The 17,431-nt window shown below is 40.6% G+C and overlaps 1 long non-coding RNA gene across 3 annotated transcripts in view; it reads left to right on the top strand.

Annotated features, from left to right (window-relative positions):
- LOC130150776 (uncharacterized) overlaps positions 1–17,431 on the top strand; it is a 118,272-nt gene that overhangs the window by 56,659 nt on the left and 44,182 nt on the right. For 2 of the 3 annotated variants that reach the window (XR_008822381.1, XR_008822382.1), the window contains exons 5-6: positions 13,444–13,558; positions 16,469–16,530. This is a non-coding gene — a long non-coding RNA (uncharacterized LOC130150776). Of the gene's footprint in view, positions 1–11,777; positions 11,879–13,443; positions 13,559–16,468; positions 16,531–17,431 lie in introns of those variants that run through there. The other variant, XR_008822383.1, reaches the window with a different exon arrangement.

Genomic DNA, 17,431 nt, shown 5'->3' with positions numbered 1-17,431 from the left:
ATGACATTCAGACTGAGGAAAAGAGGGAACAATTTTTAAGGGCATTTGGAAGCCTTTTATGGATTAGACTCACAAAGCAGATGTTGCTCTGTAGTGTTGACAGCCATTTTCTCTGTGAAGGCTACACTTGTTTTAGCTGAGCAGAGCTTCACAATTACTAGAAAATGGAGACTCTTTCCCCTCTCTCTCACCCCCCTGACACTTTCTCCCCTGCAGTGTATATGGTGTGGATTAGACTTCTCAAAAGAAATGAAAGCTCTGATTTCTTTCTTTTTCTTTTTCTTTTTTTTTTTTTTTCCCCTTTTTTTTCAGAAGGAAGGCATTGAGGCACTTGACATGTTAAGTTACGAGTATCTTTTACCACGGGTATTTTTTTAGCGTCATTCTAAATAGAACAGGCACTTGGTTGCAGTAAGTGGAGTGCAGAAAATTCCATGCATCCCCAGCACATGGACAGGAGCCTTCTGCTTTCATCCAGGAATGCCCCAAAGGTTTATGAACATGAATGAAAACCTGGAAGGCTGAACAGCTCAATGAAGCAGCGACACAGTGATGACAAGAGTTCTGATTCATGAGCTCCGCTAATTTATATGGGAATGATTTCAGAGGGTAATTTCACAGGCCCAGGGAACTACCAACTCGACCTCTTCACTGGAAGTTACCCTCAGAATAACAGAAGGGGCTGAACAGTGTGTCTGTTCCTGGGCTGCAAAGGTTCACATCCAGGAGTGTTAACTTAGGCCGCTAGTGATTTCATGTCATGTTGATATGCCAGGCAACACATTAAGGTAAACAAGGGCTTTCATTGATGATTTCTGACAGATTTAGTTGTGCATTGGCTGTGATCTTAGCTCCCTCTTCCACCAGTGCAGCTGAATTTGACAGGTCAATGTCGAGTAAGCTAAGTTTCTTCCAAGTGTCCACCATATCATTCAAGTGTTCATTACACAGGGTATTGACAGAGGGTAACTGTAGGTGAGGGAGGCTTATGTCCTTAGGCTCCTTCTAAAGTCAATGGAGCTCTTCCAGGCAATGATACAGTGCTTAACTTAGGTTCCTGCTTTCTCTGTAGGCTACAGAAAGAGCCTGGGAAGGATAGTTTCCAGCACCTAAGGACAACCTTCTGAATAATGTCCCTAACTGTATGTGGGAAGGAAATGTGTTACTTTGATCATCTTTGCCTTAAGACATTTGTATTATACATTGTTCTCAACCTCTCAAATTATTTTAAATTCTTATTTTATCCGGGTTATGCTATAAATACAAGAATAACTCTTCTGATATAATCTTTTATAAGATGCTTTTGGATAACTTTAAAGTTGCTGTTCTTTCTGGTGACATAAATGGTATCAGCTCACATATATCAAAAGAAAAACAACAAAGAGAAGAAAAAAGGCAAACAGAGCTTTCAAAAAGGTACTGTTATTACAGACAATTTTCTGTTTAATGTAAAGAAAAAATATGTATAGAATGGAGACTTTCAGATGGACTGAGGATACATACTGTTTTTCTAATACTAAGTACTGTCCTGGGCTGACTCTCAATTTGCAGAGATACATTCAGAACTGTACAACACTCAAAGTATTACATCAGGAGAGCAGCCACACATGAATCATTCATCAAAGGCTCTAGGATTCAGGTAAAAACCGTTGAGCTCACTTTACAGGGTCCGCGAGGTTTATATCTCACTGCTTCATTCAAAAATTGGGGGTTTGCCCTCTAGATAATGTCTGAAGAGTAAGCTTGTGATCCTTTGTAGAATCAGTATGGCTCATTATTCAGGAATTGGATCTGAACATTCTCAGAGGATCAGGAACTTTGGCACATCTGACGGCTGTGACTAGCGCAGGCCATAGCTACAGCCTCCAACTGAACCAGCATCATTGATACTGGCATCCAGGTTGCAAAGATGTATGACCTGTTGCTTCTCCTCACTTTTTATTTTTGAATATATGTAAACACCTACATAATCTGGAAGGGGTGGGGTGGGACACACACAATGAACTTTCCCTTGCAATGGGATGAGCTTCTCTTAGAAATATTTTTCTTCTATTTGCATGATAATCTACATGTACAGTCAAGCCCGAGACACATGTATTTCCTTTCACTTGAATCCAGATAATGCTTTACTCTAATACAGCCACGATCACTGCCTATCCTTCTGCATTTTCAGGCTGGTATTACATAAAACAGAATGCCCTATGCAAAGCTCACATTTCTGTCAATACCTCTCAGGACGGGAGTATGTCCTGTCTTGCCCCAGATTCTCCTCAGACTTCTTTGCTTCCTCTTCAACGATCTGACCTTTTTGTGTTTCTTAAGTCCCCATTTGTATCCCCTCCAGACCGGCTCCTGGGATTGCCTTGTCTGTGCATTCACACATCAGAACTGGCAGCTTATTCCTATGGCTCTAAAAACCCGTCTCTGTTGTCTCTGTTCTGTTGTCCCAGAGCCTTGACACAGGATCTCCACACACTTTTCAAAGGAGGCTGAATGTTGCAGGGACACTAAACACAGGTATAAACAGTGGCCCCTGAGCTCTGACCCTTAATAACGATTTCAGTGCCACTCCTAATGCAACCTGCAGCACAGGTCTCACAAAATTGTTTATGGGTCCACCAGGACCTTCACGTTTCTGTCATGAATGTAGAGAAATTGGCAGTGGATATTTGGCATTGGAATTGGCAATATGAGGAATCAAGTGCCTGCTGAAGGACCCTGCCGAAGGACAGCTTGCACTCACCAGAATTCACTTACCACTCTTTGCCAAGCTCTGCTGTAGAAAGACAAAGCAGAGGAGGAGCATGCTATCCATCTTCTGAAGGCCCCTCAGGCACTGGGACATCCTTCTGTTTCTCCTAGTCAGGTCTGGGAATGATACAAGCTTTCTGAGATATTTTAAAAAAGACCACAATCTCCTTTACCTTCTTACCAAGGTGACTGTTGGCTACGAGGCCTTTGAGCTGCTTTATACAGTGCGGTCAGTTGCTAGCTACTGGGAAGATGTCAAATATTTGGAAGTGTTACTGGGCTACCTGCCACCAGTCCATGTGAGACAAGTTCTCAGGCACATGGTCTGAGTCATTTTACTGTGTCAAGACTGCACAGAAGTGAGTCAATCACTTATGCAGAAAGCTGGGACCATGCTGCAAACATACGAAGCCTGACTTTTTGTTTACGACATTGACAAGAACTGTTGATTTAGGCATTCTGACAAGTTTAAAACAGAACCTTTATATGTTCAGCTCCTGTCTTGGAACTATGTCAGATGAGTTGCTCCTTCTGTAAGTGTAAGCAGTGGTTTACATCTTCCCTTCAGTTCCTCTTGTCACAGTGATGTTCTGTGGTGCTCAAGCCAATTCTGGTACCAACACCTTCTAAGCCTTCTAGCCTGGAGTTCAAGGTTTCTGTCCCTCCTCCTAAAACTCCTAAAATGAAACTTGTTATAACTTCTTTCCTTGTGTAAGGGGTGCTGTGTGGCTCTGACTGGTAATGGAAAAGAAATATTACATGACGTCTCTAGGAAAGCAAGCCTGGCCTCTTTCTTACCAAAGTGGTGATTTTTGGACCAATGGTCTGCAACAGGTGGAATCTTGATAATTCCACATCCTTCCACCTGTAATTAAGATGTCTCTACCTGTGAAAGATTCTATTCCACAATGGCCTTCATCTTAATCTTCAGGACTTTAGCAAACTGCCTCTGTCTGAAATTCTTTCCTAATTTACTTTTGTGAGACACTAGGAAATATCTAAGTCCTTATGGCTGGATCCTTTTATGTAATATTTTTGGGGAAAAGAGTGTTCCTGCAGGCACATTCCAAGATTGTCCCCAGAGCAGAATATGATCAGTACTTCAATCGAAAAATCAACCTGTTTGTTTTCTGCAAGTTGAGCTTGCCCTTCCTGTTCTTGAGGTCAAAAGATCCTTCAGAAATTCTCCAAAGTTATTTTTACTGAGGTTCGATGCCTTTTCTACTGAAAGACTGTCAAAGCAGAGAGCTGGCAAGTTAAAAAAATACAGATGACTCACCAACGTGCAATACAGTTCTGTCAACAGGACACAGTACGCTAAACTCAAGATTAATCAGTGGCCTCACTAATAAATATCTCTGTCCCTAACTTCTGCTGAGCCACCATCTGGAGCTTTATCCACACCTTCAGCAAGCGTTCTGGCACCCAGAGCTGCTGTGTTAGAGTAGATGGTTAGGTTGGGTTTGTCAGGCCTGAACGAAGAACTTTGCAACCCAACCTCAGAGATACAGAAACATGCAAGGGAGTAGGGTTTGGTGCCTCACACGGCTGGTAAATGTACTTGTAGCTTATTACTTGAACGTAGAAAAAGAACATACTTCTCACTGAGTACTTCAAGCTGCCAGCTGGGAAAGAGACAGTGCATGGCTAGCCCAGAGAGGCACATATGCTGATTGCTTGGCTAGCTGCTAACAAACAGAAAAGATAATGTCCCTGCCTTCCCAACCAGGAGGATGAAGAGTTTCTCTCCTTTTCATGACTGTCAGTTTCACAAAACTTGTAACCACTGTATCTGAAGACCCCACCACTCTCAAGTTTGTCTGAAATTGGTAGATGGACTCCAAATTTAGGGGAAAGGCTGACAGATGGGCATGAAAAGGATGATTGCATTATTCTTATTTCCCTAGGAAACCAAGGTAAAAGTGATGCTGTTAGGAGGGGAGTATAATTTAAATTATTATCTTCCCTGAAATCAGGGTAGATCTCAAGGATCCCTAGTGGCCCTTCTGTCTCTTAACAGACTTTGAACTCTTTGTGACTCTGTAATTACTGCCTGAAAGCAGGAATAGATTTCTTAGAAATATGTCAGTAACTTTCCAGTTCTTCTCCTTCCGTCTTTTTTAAGCTAGGTCATGTGTTTGCTTTTCTGCATAAATTTGGGAGGCAACTTTAGCCAGTTCTTTAAGAACCAATATGAATACACAGCAATATTCTATAATTTGTTCTTTCCTTATTTTTTGTTAGTATTACTTGTTCAAGCAGCCTGCTTATATTGACTCTTTATTGAAGACTGATACAAAAAGAGGCTTTAAGTGCTTCACCCCCTTAATGCAATCTGTTGGTAGTTTTCTTTCTCTGTTGAATAGAAAGCCAAATTCTTTCTCAATTCCTTTTATATTACTGAAGCATTTATAGAATGAGTTCTCATTGCTCTTGATATTTTTTATATTGAATCTCACATTGTGTTGTGGCCTTTCAGGTTTTGGTCATATATACTCATGCTTCTCTCTTATACTGTGACGGCATGTTTCACTGATGCACTGCCAGCTCTCCTTAAGTTATTTTCCCTTTAGACCCATTTTCTATGAGACTTTACTTTCTTGAGAAGGTAGAAATCTACTTTTTTCACTGTTCTCCTGCTTTCCTTTACAGGTGTCATAAACTCTGTCATTCCATCATCGTTCCTGCCTAAGCTGTATTTCACCTTTTCAAGCAGTTTCTCTGTGTTAATTAGGATAAAATTTAGAAAGACTTGCTATTCACTAGATTTTGCAGCATCAACAGGATGTCACTGACACATTCTGCTAATCTGCTGGACAACATGTTTTCTACTGTAATCATTACCCAACCAATTACAACCAGCTCTTTTACCTGGATGATTTTGCTTCTTTTTCTCTTTTCTTAGAAAAAAATCTCCAAATCTCCAAGTGCTTCAAATCCAAATCCTGTTTTCCCTGTCGGTGATATATAGTAGGCATCCTACCACTGTAGCACTCATTCTCATAGGTTTTTATCAGTAGAACTCTAAATAAGGCTTAAGAACTGTAAGATTTCAGGATCTTCCAAGAACCATAAGGACTTCCAGGTTCCCTTTTTTATACCATATTTCTTATATTCGTGTACTGACAATCAGCATGCTTGATCCATTCTGTCTGCTTTTGTCTTTTCTATGACTCTGTAACGTATAGCCCTATTCCAAGTAGTTTTAGGTCCCCAGCTAAGTGGCTGTGGTTAATACCTTCCTGTGAACTTTTATGTCAGCTCTTTTCTTCTCTGGTCTAAGGCTTCCCTACTAGGTTATAAAGCTAGTAGATAAAGAGAGTTTTTTGCGAATAAGCCCCTGACAGGGCAGATGGTCTTTTAGATAACATCCTACAAGTAATCATTCATTTATTTCCAGGATACATCCAACCTTTGCCTCAGTCTTGAACTTCAGTAAGGAGGAATGATATAAAGAACATTTGGGTTTACCTGCATCACCTGTCCCGTAATTACTTTTTCATTTTCTCAGGGTCGTTCATACAAGGCCTATGTTGATAGGCAGGATGATAGAATAATCAGTTGGATGGGACAGGTAAAGTTGGTAACTACATTCAGGCAAGAGAGCAGATATCTCAGAAGACCAGGTGCCTTCAGCAGATGAGTCCATCTGAGATCCTTAGGAGGTAGTCACCAGGCACTGTAATCTTTTGATCCCTTTTGGGAGGCTTAGAGTTAATCTTCTGTGTGCTGCTCAGATCAAAGTAAAACTCTTTTCATTAGCATATTTTTAGAATAAGTTTTAAAATGTTAAGATTATCTTCAAGTTTAAGGAATACTATAAAACACATTTAATAAATCTATAAAATAAGACTGCTGAATATTTCTGCATTTTGCTTATATGGAAATACATTCTCTAAAATTTAACAAAAATAATTGTTCTAACTTTCCTTTTCATGGCTTATAGTAAATCCATAATGGATGTAAAAGGTGCAAGTGGGACACATTACATACCCTTTAATTTAATTTATTTTCTATCTTTAAAAGTCTTAAAATATTCAATTGTTATTTATTTTAATGGCTTATTGATGAAGGTTGTGGTATTTCAGCGAGAAGACTATATAGTCCATATCTATGGACTTTCTTATAGGGCCTAAGAAAGAAAGGTATTCTGGCAATTCCTCCAAAGGGAAAAAGCATAGAAGTGGTTTAGTTGGGATACAGGAAGAGAGAAAACATCATAAGATATATTTTTTACTTTTAAAATCAATGGAAAGACTTTCATTAACTTCTTTCATGGTAACTTAACCATCTCATGTTAACTGAGAAGATATTAAAGGATGAAGGTGGCTCCTTAGCTGATGTAGAAACTTGGGCTCTTTAGGATCTAAGCCTTCGCTTTGGAGGTCTCCATTTGCAAAATAAACACTTCAGAGCAGTAGCAGTCAATTTCTGGGGTGGGTTCTTTTTCTTCTCTCTCTCTTTTCTATAAAGCAAGCTATACATAAGAAATGTTTGCACAAGATGGGCCTTGGCAACCTATCATTTTGTTTTGCATCAAAGAAGCTTCTTCCATGTCTATGTCTTGTTTGTCATTGAAGCAATCTTGGTCATTATTGCTGTATCAAATGTTTGAAACTACAAAAAATAAGCAGCTTGTCTTCATGCACAATCTTTCAATTTTAGAATCAAGTAGATTGAAGATCAATCTAATAAATATGCTCAGAACAGAACTGTTGAGGAAGTAATTAAAAGGCAGAAGGGCAGAGTGTTAAAACAGACAGCAACTATTAAAGACAGCTTTTTTGCCTGCAACAAGCAATCACATGGGAAAATTAATAAAGCTGGCTTGTGAAAGGTAGGAAAGATGTTACCTATTTTTCTCTCTCCTGTACTTTTCCCAGAAAGATACTGTCTTAGCAATGTGTCTGCTCACATAAGTAAAGTTAAATCCTTCAGGACTGTTTCAGTTACTGGTAAGCTAAACAGGTCTTATGTAGGTTATTGTATGAGAAAGGATCTCATCTTTAAAGACATAAAATTGTCATCCTGTAGTAGCACTATGTCTTGAAAACTTCAGCTGCTCCCAGTTGTCAAAAAGTACATGTATGAATTGGGACTGGCAAGACACAGCTGGGACTTGGGGGCCTAATGTCAACCAACAACACACCTATTGTATGAAGTGAGTGGGCATACCTTAAAGAATTACCAAAGCCTTAACTCAAGAGTCCTTAAGCCCTCTTTGCAACTCCACAGTGGTAGCTGGTAGGAACCTGATATAGGTAGGTGAAGAATAAGATTCTTAACAGTTACAGCATGACACTTCAGGGCGAATGACCTAAGCTAATTGTATACTGTCTTTGAGATTTCTGAGCCTCAGCTTCCTCTGAACCACTCTTGGACCGCAGTGTGGCTTCTTATCATGCTGGGACTATGGCAACCCCTGGGGTCCCCGGCTCTCTTTCTTGCTCACTTTTGCTCTGCTTTCAAAGGAGCCTGCAGTGTTTGTGTCCAGGAAATCTCCTCCGGACATCTAGTAGCATTTCAGGGTGTAGAATGGTCACCAAAAGGAGAGGAGAACCTTTCTGTAGCTCTTACTTGACTTCAGTGGCTTTAATCATGTTGTAAATTTCCAATGCAATTATTTGATGTTGGATGGCTTTTGATATTAAGTTAGCTGATTTGGGTACAGCATCTCAGTGCTGAGAAGATCCACAATAACACGCATGTATTGAAATTGTATAGTTCTTACTTGCCAAGACTTCCCACTGAATTTTGTAGGTGTCTTTTTTAAGGTAGCATTATCTGTGGTATTCCTAGTGCTCATCACAGCTTTAATGGCTTATCTGACTGCGTGTTGTGCTTTGGACAGGCTTGTGAGGTCATGGATTTGGGATTGTAGCTGTGACGCTGTTGGCAGCCAGCTGTACGTTTCCTTCTTTTCACATTTCAAAGCAAAATCCTTTGCTGAAAGTTGAGACTGGGCAGGAAAAGAGACATGATGGCAATAACATTTTCCTAGTCTACCTAGATTTAAGCAAGATGTGCTGCTGAATAGTGTTATGACAGTAATGCATGCTCTGCCTGCCCTTTGTCTGGGCGCTGATGCATGAGTTAAACCAGAACTGAACCTTTGAAAATGGCCTGCATAGTCCCTTGAGAAAGTTTGTCCCGATCTGTCTTTACTCTGATTCAGCATCCATGTACCATGGACTGTGTATGTTGTCACCAGCTACTGTTGCAGGGACAAATACACTGACTGTGAGGGGGTGACAAGCTGTTGCCTTCCTTTCTCTCCTTCTCGGCATAGGCCCATGAGGTGTGTGCTCTACACCATACGACAGGATGAAGGCTGTTACTACAGAGCCTTCCCCTGCGAACACTGTAGCTGCATTCAGCCACACATCATCTTACCCCCAGGTGGGTATCTCTCTGCAGTTATGTGCAGGAAATAAAATTGCTTTGAAATGAAGGGGAGGGAAAGAGGGAGGACAAAGCACGTAAAATATTTTCCGTTTTTCTTAATATTTTCTTGTTAATAATACACTTATTTGGAATACGTTAAGCTGCAACCCTTCCTCCCATACAAATCTGCCATCTGTGGCACATACCTTTGGGACATTGGCTTTGGTTGTTGTGATTTACACTACAATGTGATACCTAAGAGGCTTATATGTTGCCTGCAGCTAATGCAGCAACATGCGTTTTGTCACTGTTAGGCAGGACAAACTCATTCTACCTGCTGCTTTTTCTTCTGCATTGGCTGTCTGTATACAACTCACATTTAAGATATTTGTATAGCACCAGAAGCTATTGAACAGTTAGTCTTTGTGGTTTCATTGTTCTTTTATTACACTGTGGATGATGCATTTCTCAAGTTTTGGCAATGTACAAAGGATAAAAAATCATCATGTACCTGCAGCAGGTATATGCATCGCTGCACTGTGATGTTCTTGGACACTGCAAGCTCAGCAGAGACCAGCTGGGTGGAATACTGCCTGGGAACTCTGCCCCGCTGCTGCTCGTTATGATCAGTCAAAAGGGGCATGCTTCACTGCAATAGTCCTGTTCTGCCCTGCCTTGTGCTGAGTGAAATAAGCCTACCCTGGAATGAACAAGGATGAGAGCTCTGTGTGAATAAGGGTGATTAAAAGGGATTCCTTGTCAGAACTGAAGTGACAGACTACTTATGTCACTGGGAACTGCCTGGGCATGTGTGTTTTCAGGTGACATGCAGACTGAAACCACATCACTTGTGGTCTTTAAAGATTTCTGCAGCTTTTGCAAAGGAAAGGGTGTTTTCCACCTCATTGTCTAGGTGGGATTCCAACTGGAGATTTTCATGTTCTTCCTGCTTTAATTTCCCTGACACTTCTACCAAGATGTTCATCAATCCTTGCCCTGGGAGCACAGTTGCTTCTCACCCAGGAGCTTGTAGAGCTTCTGTGATAGATAAGGGCATCACAAAATGGGTGTCTAGCACCACTGTAGGCACTGTGGGGAATCTCCCCTGGTCTCCAACTGCCACTTCAGAAGTATGTAGGACTCTGTGTATCATATCTGCCAGCTGCATATAGATGTTTTTGATACATCACACTGTCGCAAATGGTGTGGGCGGTATGACATGTCCCAGGTGCATTTGGGTGGGTATGTTGTGAGGCATTTTGGGGTGCCACTGAAGTTAAAGTGATCTACAGTGGTGTACTGTTCTTTGACTTGATCCCGATTCTGTAGCTAGGCAGGTGTGCCAATGCCACCACCCTCCTTATTGGCATATTTGAAACTGCTACTCTGATCATGGCTCCATTTAAAGCAGCCAGGCAGCTACCGTACAGCTGGACAGAGTGGCTTGTCCTCAGAGGTGGAATAGGATACTCAACCAGTAATAGCATAGTGTGGTAGTGATAAACGTAAAAGCATACTTGTGTTCTGATTTGTTATTCCAGGCAAAGCCATAGAAATGGGCAGAAGCTGTCTGCCCAACTTGGAAGTGGATAAGGTCTGTTTATTTCATAGAATCATAGAATCATAGTATCATTTAGGTTGGAAAACATCCTTAAGATCATCAAGTCCAACCATTAACCAAGGACTGCTAAGTCCACCGCTAAACCATGTTGCCAAGCACTGCATCTATGCATTTGTTAAATACCTCCAGGGATGGTGATTCCACCACCTCCCTGGGCAGCCTGTCCCAATGCTTGGCCACCCTTTCAGTGAAAAAATGTTTCCTAATATCCATTCTAAACCTCACCTGGTGTAACTTGAGGCCATTTCTTCTTGTTCTGTCACTTGTTAGCTGGGAGAAAAAACCTACACCCACCGTGCTGCAGCCTCCTTTCAGGGAACTGTAGAGAGCAATGAGGTCACCCCTGAGCCGCCTCCTCCTCTCCAGACTACACAACCCCAGTTTCCTCAGCCACTCCTCATAGGACTTTTTCTCCAGACCCTTCACCAGCTTCACTGCCCGTCTCTGGACACGCTCCAGCATCTCAGTGTCTTTCAGTGTGGGGCCCAGAACTGAACACAGGATTTGAGGTGCAGCCTCACCAGTGCCCAGTACAGGAGGACAATCACTCCCCTTGTCCTGCTGGCCATGCTGTTCCAGATACAAGCCAGGATAGTGTCGGCCTTCTTGGTCACCTGGGCACACAGCTGGCTCACGTTCAGCCGGCTGTCAGCCAGCACCCCCAGGTCCTTTTCTACTAGGCAGCTTCCCAGCCACTCTTCCCCAAGCCTGTAGCATTGCATGGGGTTGCTGTGACTCAGGTGGCACAGACCAGGCACTTCTTGTTGAACCTCATACAGCTGGCCTCAGCCCATCAATCCAGCCTGTCCAGATCCTTCTGCAGAGCCTTCCTACCCTCAAGTTTGTAAAACATTATGTTACAGTGGCATTAGGGGAGTGGGCAGAATGCACCCTTACACTCCTCTGAAGGGTAATTGATGTTGATATGCCTGAATAACTCAAAAAAGCAGAAATAAAATCACCAGTTAACCTTTGCAGGGTTATAAAAATACTGTCAGTTTGCTGTGTTTTTCTTTACAGCTTACAGCATACGACACCTTCTAACTGCTTGCCTGTGGAGTGCCAAAGGTGTGAGGCTCGTTAGTGAAGGGGGATGCTGAACTCCACCTCCTTTACCAAAGAGTAAGCTAGTACCTCTGGCTTTGCTGGCCTGGCTTTCCTGGGAACTGGGCAAGTAGGACAGACCATGCCTTTTCACCCTTGGACTTGTCCAATATTTAATGTAGTTCAAAATCAGGAAGAGAATAACTGAAGCTTGGTCAGGGGTCCTGGGGTAACATCCACAATTTGTCTGTGTGCCTTCACTTGTGTGAAGGATTACAGTATCTTCTCCCTGTAAGGTTGTCACCAATCCTCTTCCTTTAAAGAAGACTTAGAAACTGTCTTTCGTGAGCCATTCAGCACAGGACAATGACCTAGTCATACAATTTAACATGACTTAATCTTGTATGCAGTTTTGTCAGAGTTTTATCACTTTTTTCTTCTAGATGAAAGTACTAATAGTTGAAACTGTAGTCACCAACATTACTATTGTGACTGATTCTCTTCAGCTTTGATTGGATTTGTGCAGCCAGATTTCCTTATCATTACTATTAAGTATTTGATCTGATGGTAAATACTTGTTCAACTGAACATAAAATGTGTTTGCTTATCCAGAAGCTTTACCTTCATAGAAAGGAATAATAATTTGCTAATTATTCTCACTTTTTTTAACAATCCTTATGCTGTTCAGCTATCTAATGAATTTTTTTCTTTTAATCTGTACAATTAAATAAAATATAATGGCAAGAGTAATTGCTGTAGGAACACTTGGAAAGTCAGGACAGAGGTGTGCAGGATAGTTATAAAGAAATAGACCCAAATCAGGAATTACAAGGCAGCTGAAGGAAATGAAAGGTTTTGGAAAAGCCAGCAGCAGCAGCAGAGGCTAAAACTACAACTTTTCAAGGAAACAGGAGGTGGGAAAAATAGAAGAAACCCATAGACCCCTCCACAGCTGACTGCCAGGTAATGTTGAGGGGCACAACGGCAGACTGCAACCACTCCAGACTGCTGTACCATTTAGATGCAGAAAGGTAGAAGGCCTGCAAAAAAAAAGAGGAAAAAAAAAAAAAAAAGAGATTGGGACATGGGAGGAATGGAGGAAGATCAGAAAGTTCCTTGCCAAAATGGATCCCCAAATCTGCTTTGAGGAGCAGCAATGCAGAAGGAATCGTGCCTTCCACCTCACTGCAGCTGTATGTGGTTCAGGGGTCTGAATCCTTTCTGCAGCATTTCTTGTCCTGGAGGGAGTTGTGGCAGGCTTGTGGGGAAAAGTGGTAGCAGGAAATTCTGCAAATGACAGTTTTCCTCCAGTCTTCTAAACGAGCTAATGTAATTTCTTCTGGCACTTCTTCCTTTCCAGGTGAAGTTTAATCTTAGCCTGTCACTCAGTGCTTTTGCTTAAAATGCAAGTCTCAAAAATATAGTCAAATTTTGCTCTGTGTCTCTTTCTATATAGAATTAAAGTGGTACAGAGTAAATCTATATTTAAATGGTTTACTGTAAATATAAGGAAGAGAGATCAATTTTCAGAGTAATTTCAAGTTAAGTCACAGGATAAACCACCCAGATATTTAGTATTCAAAATGGTATATTAAGCAAGAAAACAGGCCCTTATATAACTAACTTTATTTCTCTTCTAACAGGTGTTGGAAGATCATGGCATGCCAATGGATGACAGTGAATTTAATCTGCTAACAGAAATGCTACGGTTACCAGATGGAGGGTTGAGTTATTTGGATTTTGTGGCAATACTGGAAGGTAAAGGAATTTTAACAGCAATAAAGCATGAAGCAAACCTTTCCTGGAAGATCCAGAACTTTTCTCTTTTGAGGAAATGTTATTGGTGAAATTAGGAAAAGATCAGTGATAGGATTTTTAGCACATGCATGATCTTCCTGTCTGTAGTTCTGATCCAGCTAAGCTGCTGAGTACCTAACTCGGGGCGAGAGGGAAACTGGAACATGTGGGATGTGAACTAACTGAAGGTCCACAGATAGGTGCCATGGAGCTGTCACAAACAGATTGCAAAAAGTAACTGACTGATTGCTTTGCCTTGAGTAGATCCTTGTGCCCAGGGTTTCTAACTCTTATTCAGTGTCTTGGAATTATGTTGTATCTTAAATTACAGTGGATGATTTTATAGTAGTGATGTCCATCAATTTTTTTTGATTCTGTGTAAAAAGCCAAAAGCCAGTAACTGCTCCTTTCAGAAAAGAAAGATCTGTTAGTAAGCCGTTAGTGATGAGTTCTAGTGGCAGTATATACAACTGGAGCTCTATAGTGTAATCTAGTTACTCATAGGTTCACAGTTTTAATTTCAAGTACTGCTTTTGAATATTAAAACTGTTAAGGGACGTTGCTACTAGAGAATGCTGAAATGCAGCTATCTGTAATCTAATTGATAGTTTTATTAGAGAGAGGATGACTTACTGTTTGTGTAGATATAGATATATGGTCCACCCATACAGTGAGTACAGTTAGGATGTGGTCTTCATTGATTTATTTGCTGAGGAATGAGTACCAGAGGAATATACTCATAATTTGGGAGCACATTTTTTCACCTCAGCTACTTGCCATACCCCATCAGTAATTTCACTGATTTCAAGGCACTGTAAGTAAGGGGTTTGATTTTCGACTCTTAAAAATGAAGCTGATGAATCTGAACTGACTGTTTAGGGTAGAATCCTGAGTCCAGACTAAAGCTAGTAAGTAATTATTAATTTCTAATTTCTTTTGTACTTATGCTTTAAGTCTGGTGCCACTGAAGTCAACAGCAGTTCGGACACTAGCTTCAAGGCCTGTTTTAACTTCCATAGTATGTCTCTGTTATTTTTCTTAGAGGTGTGTGTTATTTTTTTCCCCCACACTGTTACTATTATTTTCTGCTGTCATTATTTAGCTTTCAGAGCTAAGACGAGAGGGAGACCTGACTCGAGGCTGGCTGACATAATATTTAGGTTTTCTTCATTCTGGCCTAGAAGTTTAGAACTTTGTGAATATATCCAGTTAATCATCTGTCCTCCAAAATATGTGCACCTTCATCCAGTAGCCTAATAAAAGATATTCACAACAGGTTAACCTTGAGGAAAATTAGTGTGCCAGCTCTTTGATATAAATCAAGAATCAACACTGTTTTGTCTGTATTTAAAGTTTTTGCTTTTGCCAATTATGAGAATCACAGCTTTTCTTTCCATACATTACTGTATCCTATAGTTTAAAAGAAAGTGTGATGTACATTTAATATAAATCAGAAGTTTCAGAAACCAGAAGGCAAAGAAAAAGCTCTCCTCACTTGCTTTTCAATGATTTGTGATTTACTGAGTTGGAGAGTGATCTATAGTTACAGAACAAGAAACCTGATTTTCTTCTTATAAGCTTTAGCAGGAAGATAACACAAGTACAAATTTTATTGACTAGACTTCAATAGAAACTGGAATTGAAAAAAGGGAAGGATAGTGAATGTCTGTAGGGGGGAGTAGGATTTAAAGGGTAAAATCAAGAGAAGTTAAAATAACGCAGTGAATACTATTTAGTGATTCTTTGGTGTAGTTGTACAGGCTCTTGTGTGTTGGTGTATGTAAATCTTTTAAAAAGAAAAGAAATGTTCCTTTAGAACAGACCATTAACTTAGCATTTTTCTTATCAATCACAAGTAGGGTATAGTGAAATGTCAGTGTGTACATTTTTCTTTGCAAGTTCTTCCTATTCTAAAATCTGACAGGAATTACTTTACTTCTCTATATGGCTCATACGATGCAGAAAAATTCTAAAATGCTCAAAAGGCTACAAAACATGCTTGGTATCTTTTTCCTCAGAAGTAAGGCAAAATAGATTCCTAGAGTATCACTGCATGATGAGCAGAAGGAATCAGATATGAAATGGTGACAAAAATAGCTTTTCTGTGGCCTAAATGTACCTTAACCATTCAGGACTGGAAGTACCTAGGTGCCCTTCTGGGAATCTGGCTGTCACCCTTTCCTGATCCTGCTGGGCTGTGGGATAATAAACTTGTGACAATATGAAGCTGCTGTTTGTGCAGGACTGAGTCTTGCCAGAACAGAACATGAGGCTGAAATAATTTCAGGGGTGATGCTTTGTTAAGTCAGGAGTATTTTGATGGCAGATCTCCTGAAATAGCTCACATTGGTTCAAACTGGAGGAGGGCTTAGCCAGGATAGAATTGCTCCGGGGGAAATAGTCTAGCATGCAGCGGCTGTGCTATACAGTCAAAGATGTAACAAATTGCTTTCTCTGACACTGTCTGCAGCTCCTGCGTTCCCTTACTGAGACAGGTGGGCAATATGACAGCAAGTCACAGCTTTCATGGTGCTCCTTTTCTCCTCCTCCAGTCTGATACCTCCCCTCCTCAAAGCAACCAGGCATCAGAAGAGGCTAAAGCAAAAGAAAACGACCTTGCTTCAGATGTGCTTTCTTCAGTTGAGAAGAAAGGTTTCCCACCTTGTGCTGGGAAAATTATAGCAGCTGAGGCCATTACTGTAAATAAGGTAGACACCACTAATTCTGCATACAGCTATTGGACTTGGCCATGTCTGGGCTGTAAAGAATATGATTGCAGGGTTTCTTGTTTTATGTTATATTACTGTGCTATTTATGAGATACGTTTAATATTTTTTCAATGTTTGCTGTACTTTGATTTCATTATTGCAGATGCCAGACTGAATGGGCCAGGAGCTCCATTATGTGATAGCCATCTCACAGACTAAATGGTGGTAAATATCACTACATGACTGCTGAAGAATGTCTCAATCAACTTACATCGTCACAAAATGATGGAAGTGTATGGGGTGCATACATCAAGCCACGGTTTGCTTTTGGCAGTGAAGCTGGTTGTTATTTTGATACACAAGTTTGTTTTAAAAGTTGGTTTGGAGGAGCTGTCAGGAAAGTGACTCTAAAAATTATGTTGGATTTCATGTCATCTTTGTTCTCAGAAACTTCCAGTTCAAATATTTTTAGTTATCAAGGCAAAACTTTTTTTTTTCCCCTAATTGTCTTCTCTGTGGCCTCTGCCAGGAAAGTAAGATCCAAGTTATTTTTTCCCATCCTTTTGTGAACACAGCTATTAAAGATTCTGTAATTAGGAAAGAATATCTCTATACTACTCATTCATTGAACAGTTCATCTATTGATGAGAGTGATCTTTCAAGAAGATGTTCTTAGTCTCTAAAGTTTGCAACACAGTGGGCTTAATCAAGAGTTGTTTTCCAACTTTTCTATGTTTGCATATTATTTTCTGTAATTACCATTAGAATGTACTCCTTGAATTCTTACCACGGATATGCACAGAGTAAGAGAGATCACAGTTTACAAAGGAGAGAAGCTGCAGTCTTTACCCTTTTTACTCAGTTCATCCCATCCCATTCCTGTTCATTGAGAGAAGTGGAAAAATCAGCATTCAGGAAAAGGATCCTCTGTTCAAACCAGCTTGGACACGCCTAGCAAAGCTGATCATATTGATCAGCATTACTTTAGATTTCTGAAGAACTGCACCATTTTAAAGGTGTTTGAACAATCTTACCTATTTTAATGGGAGATGCCATTCAGCTGGTAGATCAATTGCTGTAAAGCCTCTCTCCATCACAGGTTTTCTAAGGGTAGGGTAGGGTAGAA

Source organism: Falco biarmicus, chromosome 5, assembly GCF_023638135.1.
Source record: "Falco biarmicus isolate bFalBia1 chromosome 5, bFalBia1.pri, whole genome shotgun sequence".
In the NCBI taxonomy this organism is placed as follows: Eukaryota; Metazoa; Chordata; class Aves; order Falconiformes; family Falconidae; genus Falco; species Falco biarmicus.
Note: the sequence above shows the minus strand (reverse complement) of the source record. Positions and strands in the feature narration are given on the sequence as shown.